General features: G+C 45.4%; 1 long non-coding RNA gene across 3 annotated transcripts in view; it reads left to right on the top strand.

Moving 5' to 3' along the window:
- Positions 1–11354: 11354 nt before the first annotated feature.
- LOC109287592 overlaps positions 11355–12059 on the top strand; it is a 17048-nt gene continuing 16343 nt past the window's right edge. Inside the window, exon 1 of one of the 3 annotated variants that reach the window (XR_002094910.1) lies at positions 11355–11732. This is a non-coding gene — a long non-coding RNA (uncharacterized LOC109287592). The remainder of the gene's footprint in view (positions 11733–12059) is intronic. The other 2 variants (XR_002094907.1, XR_002094908.1) reach the window with 2 other exon arrangements.

Below are 12059 nucleotides of genomic sequence, written 5' to 3'. Positions count from 1 at the left end.
GTCTGGAGATTCTTTGCCCAGTTCAGGTATTCGGTTATCTCATAATCCCTTTGACCTGTTCTGGCAGCACAGCTCCATAGGCACTGGGTCAAAGTTTAATGCCGTTCATACTGGTATCAATCCTGAACATCTCCACTCGAATCGTCTGGTTCAAGTGAGGAAAGAAAATCTCACTGAATGGGAATGCAATATTGAGTAGGCAATTTCAGATGGCAGGCACTAAGGTAGATCATGGGCATTTCTAGATGAAGGAAATGGGCACTGTATGAAAATTTGGATATATGGATATTTACATAGCTATCATGATAAATGGATACAGCTGAACAGACATAACAGACCATCAGGAATCAGGGCGGTAAACTGGCTATATTGCCCCCGGCTGATCCTGGTTGCTTGCATGGGTGTGACTGCCTGCTTATTTCCAGCAGCCCTTTCAGTGCCCAGGAGGTTATTCAGCAAGACAGCCGTCTCTCTGGTTAGCATGGGGCACCCGATTCCTTGTTCCTGGTTTTCTAGGTCTTGTTCCTGTTTGTTCCTAGGGCCAGTTTGTCAGTTCCTAGATTCCTGTTCCTTGGGTCCTGCTTGTCTTCCTAGCTTCATTCTTGTTCCTGATTTTTGCCTGCAGACTCCTTGTCCCAGACTTCAGCCTGATCCCTTCTTCTCCAGACTACCTGACTGACTCCTTACCCATTTTACTCCAGATTCCAGTCCAGACCCCTGTCCTCTGGCAGCCAGCTTCTGGTTCATGGCTTACCTTGGCTTTAGGGATATATAGTTATGCTAAGCCATGTTCTGCATGCCCACCCCCCCGGCCTGGTAAATATAAACATGAAATGTAAATATTATTATGTTAAAGCACCAAGGAGGGGGGCAGGGGGCAGAGGAGCTAATCAGAGTGTTAGAAGTGGGGAGAAAATGTAAGTAATAGGTTGAAATTAAGAAAAAAAGGAGGCAGCAGACTGAGTAGGAGACTGGTATGGTAAGATCTATGGAATGGCATCCCTAAAGAAGTGAGGGAACCCTCCCACTTGGAGCATTTCAACACAGATCAGACCGAGAATGGGAACAATCCTGTAATCTTGCCCTAGCTGGAGGAAGGCAGGCTGACCTAATTGTCTTTTACTTCTAACTAGCCATTAAGCAGTATCATAGAATACAACACTAAAGCTGCAATGGAGTCAGGCTTTGCAATGTGCACTGAATGTCTCTACTCACCAGGCTTTGGGGACCTTTAGCACAGAAAATACATTTGAATTTATTTTTCTTTTTTAAATCTTATCTCCCTGCCTTTATTTCACTCCTCAATCCCCTGGCACATGCAAGTTTGTCACAGCATTCTGCAACATCGCTGATACAAGAATCCCCATGCAAGCCCTGGCATCAACATGGTCACAGAATGATATATTCTAGGATATTTATGCAAACGGGGAGGATTTCACAGCAGGAGGACAAATTCAATTCATGAAAGGTATTTATATAGTGCAATAGGTGTGCACAGTGCCTTAGTGGTATAAAACATGAGAACCCAGCCCTAAGGGGCTTATAATCTAACAATGTATACTGGGTAAATTAAAACATACTGCACTGCTGTGTTGAATGCCCACCACAGACTAGTTTGAGGGGCATGCAAGGCATATGACAAGGCAGAACTCAATTTTCATTTTAGATTTGCGGTTTGCCTTTAAACAGCCAACACTCTCCAACCCCCAAGTGAGAGAGAAATTTATCAGCATTATACCTAGGGGGAGGTAGTATTCCAGCAGAGGCTCATTTATTAATTTTTATTTATTATCTGTTAAACAAGGACAGTGCGTGCAGCAATAGCATTCTTTTTTCTGGATTAATTGTTGCTGTGTGATTCCTAGGTTCTGTTTTTTTAGCAGCACTGTTATGCTCTAGCCTATTGAATTGGGGGGGAAGGTGGAAATGGAACAGGCACTCACACAATTAATGTAATGAGAGTAATTAATTTGAAAATAATACCCAGGGGGTGGGAAGGCTTGGGTTTTCTTTTTAAAGAAATAAAAGTCAAACCAAAGCTCCTGTGTCCCTCAGGACTCGGTGTTACACTGACTGCCCTCGTTATGTTCACATTTGAATACTCATTCAAGCACATTCCTCATGCTGTTATTTTACCACTTCCTCATTGTTGTATAACCGACCCAGTCATTGCCACTAAAAAGCCAACATTCACCCACAGAGGCAGGCGGGACACCATGAAGTAAGTTGGTGGGTGGCTTCACCAGCCAGGGCAAGGAAATCAAGCTCCAAGCCTCAGTCCTTTCCTCGGGGCTTGTTCATTCTTTTTTTTGGCAGACAATCACAAAAACACAACAGAAATCAACCAAAAAGCCCCGGACAACAATTCCCCAGAACCTTTCCCCTGGCATTAGCTAGCCAGGCCTCCTTTCCCCTCACTCAACTCTGATCCCCTTCCTTTAATCCTTCATCCCTGCCACCATCTGACTAGATACGACTTGTTAACTATTTCCAAGCAGAAGAGCTTTGGCCTTGTCAGTCACAGTAATTTTTTGTCCAAAGCCTAGGGATTGTCGTGGACAAATAAATGACAACATGAAATGAAGACTTCATATTCTGCCCTGGATTCTCGTCAGTGCTGAGATCAGCAAAGGGGCTGGAAAAGCTGGCCAGCACATGGCCTGTGCTACTGGAATCGAGTGCTCACATGAATGAAGCATTGATTGGAACCATGCAGTGTGGATTGTATCTTCTCTCCTCACTAACGGTGCACTCTGTTCCCAGCCTTCGCCGCCATCTGCTAGTCCGGATCGTAAGAATTTCAGCATAGCCTTTTGCTCCTTGAGCAATCAGGAAAAACAGAGCACACAAACCTGATTCAGGTAATGCATGAGCTGGGAGCCCATGTCGCAAAACTGCTTGGTCTGCTTTGGCTTATTTCTCAGAATGCACTGAATACTTTGGGTCATGATTATAACAATTATTTTATTCCCTTTATCCAATAGCTCAAGTGACCCCAGCGAGGTACACATCAAGCTTCCTCTTAAAGACCCCCAGGGTAGGAGCCATCACCACTTTCCTTGGAAGTTGGTTCCAGATCCTAGTTGCCCTGACCATGAAGTAGTGCCTTCAGATGTCTAGTTTATACCTACTTTCTAACAATTTGTGGCTGTTGTTCCTTGTTACCCCGGGGGGGGGGTGCTCAAGGGAACAAGGTCTCTCTCAAACCGTGTTGGTCCCCCTTAGTGAGTTTATAGATGGCCACCAGGTCCCCCCTCAGCCTTCTCTTGTGAAGGTTGAATAAGTTAAGGTCCTGTAGCTTCTCTTCGTAGGGTCTGCCCTGCTGCCCCAGATCATGTGAGTGGCCCTCCTTTGGACTCTCTCAATGCTGTCCACATCCCTCCTGAAGTGCGGGGCCCAGAACTGGACGCAGTATTCCAGCTGCGGCCTGACCAGTGTCGCACAGAGGGGGAGGATCACCTCCTCAGCCCTGCTCAAGATGCATCTGTGGATGCACAACAAGGTCCGGTTAGCCCTGCCAACCGTGACCTCACATTGTCGGCCCATGTTCATCTTGGAGCCAATAATGACTCCAAGATCTCCTTCTGCCACCATGCTCTAAAGGAAGGAGTTTTCTAGCTTATAAGTGTGCTGCTGGTTCCTACTGCACAAGTGTCACTATTGAAACCCATCCTATTTTCGTTAGCCCACCCTTGTAACCTGTCCAGGTCCTGCTGTAATCTGTCCTTCCCTACTAGCATGCCCAACTCACCCCAAATCTAGGTGTCATCAGCAAATTTTAACAGGCTGCTTTTGATCCTATTGTCCAAGTCACTAATAAAGAAATTGAACAGCGCAGGCCCAAGGACCGAGCCCTGGGGGACTCCACTGCTCACTTCCCTCCAGGTCAAAAGTGACCCATCCACCACTACCCTCTGAGTATGACCCTTCAGCCAATCTGCAATCCATCTGACTGTGTAGACATCAATGCCACAGTCACCTAGTTTTTTAATGAGAATGGGGTGGGAGACAGTGTCAAAGGCCTTGCTGAAGTCCAGAAAGACTACATCCACTGCGACACCTGCATCCAATGCTTTTGTGACCTGATCGTAGAAGGCAATCAGGTTGGTCTGACAGGACCTGCCCCTAATGAAACCGTGCTGGTTGCCTTTGAGCATCATCCCTGATGCTGGCCCATCACAGCTGTGCTCCTTGATAATTTTCTCAAAGAGTTTCCCCAGGATTGAAGTTAGACTAACAGGCCTATAGTTGCCTGGGTCCTCCCTCTTCCCTTTTTAAAGATGGGGACCACGTTGGCTTTCTTCCAGTCATCTGGCACCTGGCCAGAGCACCACAAGTGCTCATAAAGCCATGCCAGGGGCCCTGCAATAACTCCTGCCAATTCCCTCAACACCCTCAGGTGGAAAGCATCTGGACCTGCTGATCTGAACACTTCCAGCCCCTCCAGAAGCTCTCTAACCCAGTCCTTCCTGACCTTAGGCCTGGCGGCGTTTCTCCCGAGTCCATCTTGAATCTTGGCAGGGGAGTCCTGGTCCCAGTTTGCGACGCTTCATGAAGACCCCTGACTTTCACTTGGCATTTGTCCCACTTTCAGAGCTGCACCTCTCTTCAGAAGCCATATTAAAAAAGAAAAATAATAATAATAATAATAATGTTGTCCATTTGCATGCATGCTTCTCTCTACAATCAATACTGCACTGAGGGCAGTGAAGAAGGTATTAGTAAAAGGGAATTAGAGTTTGCCCAGAAGTAATGGATGTGGGCTGCAGGCCTAGGAGAGACAGATATATCAAAGAGGTGAACCAAAGGCTCCAGCGATGGTGCTACTGAGAGGGTTTTGACCACACATGCACTTCAGAGATAGAGGTCTTCTGGCAAGGGACAGTATCCAGCTCATGCTGAAGGGGAAGGCTCTTTTCTCAGCCAGGATGGTGAACCTCCTGACAGGGCTTTAAACTAAGATCACCAGAGGATGGGGGGGACAACGAGCAGGGCAAGCCCAGGGTCCAACAGACAAGCAACCACTACAACAGGAGACGACAGGAAGGACACCACAGCACAAGCTGAGGGAATGGAGCTCCCTCAACGTGACAGGAAACCAAGGACCTCCAGTGGAGGGCTCAAATGCCTGTACACAAATGCCAGGAGTATGGGGAACAAACAGGAGAAACTGGCCCTCCTGCTTTCCAGCAGGGACTATGATATTGTAGGGATAACACAGACTTGGTGGGACTCTACCCACGATTGGACCATAGCTATGGAGGGCTACACCCAGCATACGAGGGAATCACATAGGGAGGTGTAGCTCAATATGTAAAGGAGCAGGACAAGGACACCTCCTTGGAAGCTGAAATTAATACTAAGGAAGGGCGACTTGAGACCCTCTGGGTCAAGATATGGGGGGGGGGGGTGTGGTAAAAGGGGCCTAGCTGTATTACAGACCTCCGAATCAAGATGAGGAGCTAGATCTGGAATTCTCCAGAGAACTGGAAGAGGCTGAAAGAGCATGGGATATGGTCGTCATGGGTGACTTTAACTACCCAGACATCTCCTGGGAAGAACAATCAGCCAGATCTGACCGGCCGCATAGATTCCTGACTTGTATCAACGAGCTCTACCTGTCTCATGAAGTAGAGAGGCTGACCAGAGGAAATGCACTCCTAGATTAATCTTGGCCAACGGGGATGACCTGGTGAGTGATCTGAAGATAGAGGGTAACCTAGGCGACATTGACCACAAACCTATCACTTTCACTGCCCATCATCTGGGAAATCTGTCAGTAAGGTACAAATTCTTGACTTTAAAAAAAGCCGACTTCAATAAGCTAAGGATTTTAGTGAGTAATGCCCAATGGGATCCTGGACTGCAGGGAAATTTGTGGCTGAAGAGTGGTTGTTCCTCAAGGACATGATCCTCTGTGCACAGAAGTTGTTCATACCTGTATGCAAAAAGGATGGCACAGGGGCTGGGAGACCATCTTGGCTCGATAGGGAAGTTGCAGATCTTCTGAGAAAGAAAAAAGGGAGGCTTACCAACAATGGAAGCTAGAAACAGGCCCCAAGGAAAACTACAGAAGATTGGCCTACACCTGTAGAAGGCAGATTAAAAAAAATAAAAAGGTGGTGACCAAATTCAGGTTAGCAACCAAAATCAAGGACAAGAAGAAGTCCTTCTACAGGTATGTAGGTAACAGGAGGAAAATTAGTGGAAACTTGGGACCACTGCTCAGTGCACCTGGACATCTGATCACTAACACCATGGAGAAAACTGAACACCTGAATGAGTACTTTGCATCTGTATTCCACCAGTCTAAGAGTGATAGCCTGCTGAATGCAAATATGACACAGAACAGTCATAGTAGGGATGATCACCTACCAACAGTCACTGTAGAGCTGGTGAAAGAACAGCTAGAGAGGCTGGATATCTAAGTCAGCAGGACCAGATGAACTCCATCTGAGAGTGCTGAATGAACTAGCTGAAGTCACTGCAGGACTGCTGGTGAACCTCTTTGAGAATTTGTGGTGCCCAGGAGAGGTCCCAGAAGACTGGAAGAGGGCCAATATTGTGCCCATTTTCAAGAAGGGGAAGAGAGAGGACCCAGGAAACTACAGGCCGATCAGCCTGACCTCAAGGAAAAATCCTTGAAAAATTTCTTAAGGAGTCCATATGCGATAAGTTAGTAGAAGGAAAAATTCTGAATGACCGCCAGCACGGTTTTGTCACGGGTAGGTCATGTCTGACTAACCTGATTACCCTCTACGATCAGGCTACTTACCACCTGGATAAGGGAAATGAGGTTGACGTCATTTACTTGAATTTTAAGAAGGCCTTTGACTTGATGTCCCATGAGGCTCTCAAGGCAAAACTAGCGGACCACTGGCTCAACATCTGAACGGTCAGATGGGTGGGAAACTGGCTGCGGGGTTGGACCTAGAGAGTACTAATAGATGCATCTGTGTCAACCTTATGAATGGTAGCCAGCGGGGTCCCTCAGGGTTCAGTACTTGGACCAGTGCTTTTTAACATTTTTATCAATGACCTGGATGTGAGGGTGAAAAGCATACTGGCAAAGTTTGCTGATGACACTAAGCTGCGGGGAAATGTGGCTGCATATCAGGGTAGGCTGATGATCCAGGAGGACCTAGACAGATTAGTTAGATGGGCAGACCAGAACCAAATGCTGTTCAACACTGAGAAATGTAAAGTGCTCTATCTGGGGAGGAAAAATCCACAACAAACTTACAGGCTCAGTGGTGCTGTGCTAGCTCACCATATCTGAAAGGGACCAGGGGGTCATAATTGACCATAAAATGCATATGAGCCACTGGTGTGATGCTACATTTAGCAGAACAAACAATACACGGGCATGCATCAACCAATGGATCTCAAGTAGAATTAAGGAAGTCCTTCTCCTGCTTTTCTTGGCATTGGTTGGGCTGCAGCTCGAGTACTGTGTCCATTTTTGGGTGCCACACTTCAAGAAGGATGTGGAGAAGTTTAAGAGAGTCTAGAGAAGAGTCACTCATACGATTAGAGGCCTGAAGAGCAAGCCGTACAAGGAAAGGCTGACAGATATGGGACTGTTCAGCCTAGAAAAGAGAAAATTCTGGGGGATTTGGTGGCAGCTTATGAATACATCAGGGGCTAGGTGAACAACTATTAACCAAAGCGCCCCAGGGGAAAACCAGGAGCAATGGTCATAAACTTCTAGAAGGAGGTTTCAGACTGGATACAAGGAAAAGCTTCTTTACAATTTGTGTGACCAGACTCTGGAATAGGCTCCCAATCGGGGTGATACAGGCACCTACCCTGGAGATCTTCAGAAGGAGACTGGACACAAACCTTGCTGTCGTTAGTTGACCCCGGCAGTCTTTCCTGCCCAGACCAGGGGGGCTGGACCCGATGATCTCACGAGGTCCCTTCCAGCCCTCAACTTCTGTGAATCAAAGACCAGAGGTACTGACTAGCTGGCCAACCTTTCAGAAGCTAACTGAACTTCCAAATTGTTTGAATCTTTCCCAAAACTAGTTCTGTTATAAACTACGGAGTGCAGATGCCTTGATGTCTGGAAGTGATGGGTGAAGCTCCCATGATTTAGTCCAGGTTCTCCTTTACAATAAGGCCTCTTTATTCAGCTCTATCAGTGTAAACCTCTCACTTCAAGGTCCCTCACACTGCCAAAGTGGCACAAAAAGGACCTTGTATAAATGAGGATGTGGCGTTGCAGTTCAGGTATGGTTTTGATAAATGCTCAGCATTCCAATTGCTTTTCCAAGGCTCATTTGATCCATGTACACTTCTGGATGTGCAAAACCAGTAGAACTGTTTTACAACCACTCCTCACTTAACGTCGTAGTTATGTTCTTGAAAAATGTGACCTTAAGTCAAACGATGTTAAGTGAATCCAGTTACATTACAGTAATTACCGATGTTGTTTGGCAGGCGGTAGCCAAACAACATTATAACCGAACATTGTGCGACTTTAAATGAGCATGTTCTCCAAGAGATCAGCAACGTAATGATGAAACAACGTTAACTGGGACGATGTTAAGTGAGGAGTACCCGTACAAGAACTCCTTTCCACTGGTATTTCTGCAGTCCCAATACCGGCACAAGCCACAAAAAAGCAGATGATCACGAGAACCTGAAATCCGGCAGAGATATAGTTCATACGTTAAAGATGTACCTCAAAATCAAACCTGGGTTAGAAAGTGTGTACAATGTACTTTGTGAGTGTGCACTGTATTTTGTTAAATAATGAAATTAAGGTCTTCAGAAATTTCACTGGCAATGCAAATGAATCCTTATATAAACTAACAGAATTTTTTCATTGAATACACTGTCCAGATTGTGTTGATTATGCAGCTTTAAGCATAACAGAGTGCAATTCCTGTCTTTGTACACAGCCAGGTGTAGAGTATGAACTAAGAGGGGATATACATGCAGGTTGGCAACATCCAAAATAGCTCCTTTAGTGTGATACAGGAAGCAGGGAAGGGAGGAATACAGAATTATGGCTTTGTGATTAAGACACTAGACCAGCATGTAGAAAATCTTGGCTAATTTCCCACCTGTGCCATGGATTTCCTATGTGACCAGCAACAAGTCACTTAATTTCTTTGTGCCTCATTTTCTCATCTGTAAAATGGGAATGCTGTTATTTCTCTAGCTAAAGGCAACATTAAAAGTACACATTTATTAAGGCCCTACGTAGATAGGCCCTATAGAAGTATCAAGATAGACATATAAGCATTACTGAAGAAAGAAGCAAAGCTCTGAAATATTCTTGATTTTTTTGATATGGTATAAAATGCGTACAGAATAAAGCAAGAGCTACGTTCCCATGGAATGTCAGACAGAGCATTCCACTGCAATCTCGCAAATAGTCGAACAAGATGACTGTCACTGAATTGGAGGCGCTTTGTAATAATTTATGAATCTTTTATGTTGATTTGATTTTGAGATGTTTACTGTGTTTTGATTTAGTTTAATAGGGGGCTGTAAGGAAAAACATGCAGAAAGGAAGCAGAATGACGTCAAGATAAGTCAGTTCTCTGCCAGTGCTTGAGGGCTGTTAAGAGACAATGACTGCAATTACAGAAAAAAGCCAGGCATACCACCGATCAAAAGGACTATAGTAGTTTTAAAAGCGATTTTCTCTCATAAAAGCATAGGTGTGCAAGGGAATGAAATAGAAACATGGGAATTTCTTTGGGGTGTCTGAAGAAACTAAGCCTGCCTGGGTCCTCATCACAGAATAGCTGGGCTTTAGATAAGACAGAGACATGCATAGACTGTTTGCTGTTTTTGAATCTCTAAGTATTCATTATTTGTTGATGAAATTGTTTATTGTTGAAATTATCAATTATTTTAAGAAATCTGTTTGGTCACTATATAAACCCCTGACCACACACTCAGAAGAAAACAGATGTCCAAACTCAGTTGCACCAGCTTAGTAAACATAGTTTAAAACAGGCAGAGGCTAATAGTGGAAGAATTGTGGACTTCCATCCCAAAAGAGGTAAAGCCAAGAAGCTGGAGACCTAAAGGGATATGGGTGAAACTTGATAGGGGCCCAATGTGCAGCTAGCCCTATAACTCTGACAACCACATTTCTATGCTTGTTCATTTTATTCTTAAAAAATAGGAAATGCCATTAATAAAATTAAAGCTCACATTAGAAGAATGTTAATGTTGTAAAGTGCAATATTAAAAAAATAAAAATAATAATAAAAAAAAAAAAAAATCAGAAAGCAGCAATGATGGAGCTACCTGTTCAATTTTAATTCTGCCCCCTCGTGTATACAGAGTGTGTCGTGGTCTAGATACTGTGTAACTATAATACATATATTGAATTCTTGCAAAATTGGTAAAGGAATTTACCAGCCCAGGCTTGTCTTTTACAATGATGCAGACAACGACTAAACCAGCGGTAATTTACTTGCCCCAAGTTAAATTTTGCCGTGCTGATTTACAGCGTCCTTCGGTGTCCCTCACTGGAGCCCCACGAGGGCACAGCGCTGGCACAGGAAAGAAAAATTTCCTGTTCCACAAAGAAAGAAAGGAACCGGAGTCCTGTCTGGTACTTGAGCTCACATTGCTTAATTGTTTGGTATGCTGGGATGGGAAAGCAAAACCTTTCATTGGGAGGCTAGAGGTTCGACGCTACAGAGAGATTTTTTTGCGTTTCCCCCTAATTTAACACGAACTCGGTTTCGTGTTGCATTTTGTTGTGGTTGGGTTTTAACTTTTTGCCCAATGTTCATTAGCAAAAGTGACATTTATGTGGACAGGCAGCCAATAAAGGCAGCTAACCGCTCCCCGGCTGAGGGCCCTGTCGCTTGTTTCCTTAGCAACTGCAGGAAGGGAAAACAGAACCTGTCAGATGGAAAATGTCAATTACAGCGGATCTGGAGAGGGGAGAAGCAGCTCCAGGAGGAGGAGTATGTGGCGGGAGGAGGGGGGTCAGGGAGAGGGGGCAGGCAGGAAGGGGGAGGCACAGCAGAGGGATGTGCAATGGTGAAGGAGATGTGGTGGGAGGGGGAGCAAACACTGCGAACCACAAATCTGCAAAGGAGAGAGGCTGCGACAGAAAGAAGGGTGCGCAGCAGAGCAGGGCGGCTGGCGAGGGAGGGGGGCGAGGGAAAAGAAGTGTTGAACAGCGCCGTCCTGACAAACAGGATTAGAACGATAATATTCAGAGGCAGACAGTGACTGCCAGGTTGATTATAACACTGTTTCATTGGCAATTTTGCCAGCCCAAGAGTCTATCAGGACGGCCCTCAGAAGCCATCTGCCTGAAGCCCCCAGACATAAAGGGCTACAGGGTGATGGATTGCAGCCGCTGAAACTCACATACAAATAAACAAATGAATAAGTAAAGGGAGAGATAAATAAAAGGAGCCAGGCATGCTGTGCCTGCATTTTGAATATCGATCCGCATCCCCTTGTGTACGTATCAGTGGATCAATGTCTGGCTGAAAGAGAAATCACCTACTAAAACAGTTGGGAAAGAGCTGCAGACACAACGTTAATATTAATCAAAACAAATCCTCCCTCTCCACCCCGCCCCACGCTGCCCAGGAGCCGACTGAGAGACAACAAGCAGCAGTGTCTGCTGAGCAGCCAGAAATAGGACAACCCTGGAGGAACCAGTTGGTTAATGAAACCTTTGCCAATGAAGTTTGTGGATGCCTCGGAGAAAGAAAGAAGTGGCCGGCTCGAGCATGTGTGTGCGTACCCAAGTGCAATTAATTCATGCTGCATTTTTTTTCCGTCTTCCTTGTCTTGCAGCTTTCCCATGCAGGCTTGGCTAGCTGTTTAGGCTCTTCTAGACAGTCACATGAAGCACAGAAAGGCACTGCAATTTTTAAAAACAGGTCTTAAAGGACATTGAGATTTTCATTCCATCCTCAGATCTGCTCCAGACTTTGAGGGCAATTGCTCCTTTCTCCGCGTGTTCCCCCCCGCCCCAATACACACATGAAATCTGACTTTTAGGTTATTAAGGTGAACAGAACTAAGAAGGCCTTGTGAAGTGTGTTAGCCTTATCGGGGGG

The sequence above is a fragment of the Gavialis gangeticus genome, unplaced genomic scaffold (assembly GCF_001723915.1).
Source record: "Gavialis gangeticus isolate Ggan-Ray unplaced genomic scaffold, GavGan_comp1, whole genome shotgun sequence".
In the NCBI taxonomy this organism is placed as follows: domain Eukaryota; kingdom Metazoa; phylum Chordata; order Crocodylia; family Gavialidae; genus Gavialis; species Gavialis gangeticus.
The sequence above is the reverse complement of the archived record's forward strand: the minus strand, read 5'-3'. Positions and strand labels throughout refer to the sequence as shown.